General features: G+C 40.3%; 1 non-coding gene across 1 annotated transcript; it reads right to left on the reverse strand.

Moving 5' to 3' along the window:
• Nucleotides 1-1,689: 1,689 nt before the first annotated feature.
• On the reverse strand, nt 1,690-1,819 carry LOC115064483. Its single transcript, XR_003844329.1, has one exon. It is a non-coding gene; the product is annotated as a small nucleolar RNA SNORA17 (small nucleolar RNA).
• Between the last annotated feature and the right edge of the window lie 1,923 nt (nt 1,820-3,742).

The raw sequence follows: 3,742 nt of genomic DNA on the forward strand, positions 1-3,742 counted from the left end.
CTGTTTCTCCTAAGACTGCTCCTAAGACATTCTTTTATGTTTTTTTCCACCTCAAAGCATTACAATATAGATTTTAAATTCAGATGCATATAATATTTTAGGTTATGTTTTGGAGATGAGTTGAAGTCTTTTTAGCTTATAGAACTCTGTTTTTTTCTCAGATAATGTTTTAAAAAGCATCGCCAGGGCTATACAGAGAAACCCTGTCTCGAAAAACCAAAAAAAAAAAAAAAAAAAAAAAAGTCATTTTCATTTAAATTGCCTCTGTGTTTTCATTAGACTGTGATTGTCCAAATGTGTTGAGTTTCTAGATGACTTTTTTACACTTAATGAACAACATGCCTACCTTTCTACTAATACCACACCATTTTGATCACTGCCACTATATAATACGTTTTCAAATTAATTCATACATGATGCCCATAGTTCTTGTGCAAAATTGTTTTGGTCATTCTAATTCTTTGGTTTTTCATATGCATTTTTGAATTAGTTTGCCAATACTTACAATTACGTTAAGTTGTTAGTGGGTTATATTAAAACTATAAATCAATTTGGTGACTATTGAATCTTTTTTTTTAACTTTTCAAATTTTATTGGTTCATTGTGATTTTCACATCATATACCCCAATCTCATTCATCTCCCCTCTCCTTATACCCACCCCAAACCTTGCAACATCTTCCCAAACGATAAGAAAAACAATCTTGTGGAAGCTGTAGTATGTCACAGTGTGTCCCACACTATACCCTTTTGTCTATACTTCTTTGTTTGCAAATGCTCATTGCAATGAGTTGTTGGTGTGGTTCAAGTTCTCTGACTTCTACTACATTATCAATACTGGAATTTCACTGGAACTCCCCTCAGAAATCCTAGTGTCGACTTGTGTCATGAAGATACTATAGTTTTGGAACTATAGGATCATCCCCTTCAAGCACTGCCACAGCTAATTCAAAGCCTGGCCAGCCCTATCTACTCCTCTGCTTCCATACCCTCAGGGCTGGCTCATGCAGTTAGGGCCAGCTCTACTGTGTTGCTCAAGTGAGATAGATGCAGGGTCATATGAAGAGTACTATAGCTGGCTTAAGACAGGGGTGAGTCCTTCTGCACTCATGATTCTAGGGCCAGCTCTTTCAGGATGCCTAGGAGATGGGGAGCAGCATTTGTGCACAGACTGCAGATATAAATATGTTCTCATGTGGCAGTCCAAACCAACACATCTGCCTGGACTGTGGTAACAGACCCCTGCTGCTTCAGGGCCAAAGACCCAGATGTGGCCTCTGGTGGCACCATAGGCCAGGATTCCACTGGGGTCCCAGGTGGCATCACCGGCTATTCCTCATTATCCTCGAGTCTTCAGTTCTGCCTCTCTTCATTGTGCCCACATCCTCCTGTTTCTCTTTCTCTCCCATTTCTTCACCACTTGCTTACTTCTCTTAGTGGTACCCAGGTTCTCTGAGTATCTGGGATCATCTCAGCAGTGGTCTCAGTATTGCCATGCCCCACCTGTGCTTTATGGCTCTGGGCAGGGCTATTCTCAGGTCTTGGGCATGCCCCTTGCCAAGGTCTTTGAGATCTTGTATTGGTGGTCATCATAGGCAGTCCCCTGTGCTGGTTCCAGGCACAGGATTGGTGTCCTTTCAGTCCCTGGATATAAATTCAGGTCTTGGACTCTGGTGGTTTGTTCCTATTGTCTTTGCACAGCACTGGACTGGTGGTTGTCTCAGGTCAGACACTGAGCATAGACATATCATCTTTCCTTTCTGCCACCTACTGGTACACATGTGACACAGCAGCCACACCTGCAATGCATCTAGGGGCAGTGAATATTGAATCTTGAAGAGTATCAGTCTTCTAATTAACATGTTGAGCTCTGCATTTCCTTGTGCTTTTCCTTGTCTTTGCCATTTAAATACGTTTCAACATATGAAGCCCCTGGAGATAATCTTCAGATCCATGAATATGTGATATTTGTTTTGTTGTTGTTTATAATATGGTCTGGCAGTGTAGTTCAGGTTGATTATGAATTAATACTTCTTCAGCTTCCACATTCCTGAATTATAGTCACAGACTACCACATCAAGGTGTGTTTTATGCTTTTTGGTGCTCTTATGCACTGAACTGCTTCTAAGTTTGGTCTTGTAATTGGTTATAGCTGATAGAAGCAGATCAAATGGCCTGCATGGATCTTGTAAGTGGAAGCTTGTATCCTAAAACTTACACATTAGTTTTAGAAAATCTGGTTTTTAAGAAATTAATTTTTATTTTATGCATACAAGTGCTTTGTCTGCATGTTTCTATATGTACCATTTGCATGCCTGATGCTGATAGAGGCCAGAAGAGGGCACTGATTTCCTGGAACTAGAGTTGCAGATGGTTGCAAACTGCTATGTAGATGCTGGAAATGGAACCTGGGTCATTAGCAAAAGCAGCAAGTACTCTTAACCACTTAGCCATCCTTCCAGTCTACAGGATTNTTTTTTTTTTTTTTTTTNTTTNTTTNTTTTNTCATTTTCTTTGAGGTGGGACTGTAACTACATGCCACCATACTCATTTATCTCATGTATTTTCATTGGCTATTTTATTTTTGGTTGATAGGAGAAGAGATGAGTTATAACTCAGTTTGTAGAGTGGTTACCTATCATGAAAAAGACTTGGGATTGATATTCAGCACTGCATGAACTCCTACCATGTGGAGAATGCAAGATGAAAGATTGAGAATTCAAGGATTTCATTGGGTATTCGTTACTGTTTTTGAGCCTTACATGTGCTTAAAGAGGTCAGTAGGAGAAACACTTACATTATATTGGTTAGAAGAGGAAATTAATAACTATGTGCTTATTTATATAACTTTAACAAAATAAATAAGAACTCTTTATTTTAGAGTTGTACTTCTATTTCTAAGATACAAGTTAAGATGGTGGTCAGAGTGTTGAGATGAGAATCAGGCTAGAAATCTGTTTGAAGGAGAATTTTAATACATTATACAGGGCTATCCCTTGGGTGGGGCAATTCTTTTTTTTTTAATTTATTTATTATTAGTTTCTTTATTTACATTTCAAATGCTATCCCGAAAGTTCCCTATACCCCACCCCCGCCCCTGCTCCCCTACCCACCCACTCCCACTACTTGGCCCTGGCCTTCCCCTGTGCTGGGTCATATAAAGTTTACAAGACCAAGGGGTCTCTCTTCCCAATGATGGCCGATTAGGCCATCTTCTGCTACATATGCAGCTAGAGACTCGAGCTCAGGGGGTACTGGTTAGTTCATATTGTTGTTGCACCTACAGGGTTGCAGCCCCCTACAACTCCTTGGGTACTTTCTTTAGCTCCTCCATTGGGGGCCCTGTGTTCCATCTAATAGCTGACTGTGAGCATCCACTTCTGTGTTTGCCAGGCACTGGCATAGCCTCACAAGTGGCTGTTATATCAGGGTCCCTTCAGCAGAATCTTGCTGGCATGTGCATTAGTATCTGGGTTTGGTGGCTGATGATGGGATGGATTCCCAGATGGGGTAGTCTCTGGATAGTCCATCCTTTCATCTTAGCTCTAAAATTTTCTCTGTACCTATATCATTTCATGGGTATTTTGTTCCTTATTCTAAGGAGGAATGAAGTATCCACACGATGGTCATCCTTCTTGGTTTTCCTGTGTTTTGCAAAATGTATCTTGGGTATTCTAAGTTTCTGGGCTAATATCCGCTTATCAGTGAGTGCATATCTAGTGACTTCTTTTGTGATTGGGTTAC

The sequence above is a fragment of the Mus pahari genome, chromosome 7 (genome assembly GCF_900095145.1).
Source record: "Mus pahari chromosome 7, PAHARI_EIJ_v1.1, whole genome shotgun sequence".
Classification (NCBI taxonomy): domain Eukaryota; kingdom Metazoa; phylum Chordata; class Mammalia; order Rodentia; family Muridae; genus Mus; species Mus pahari.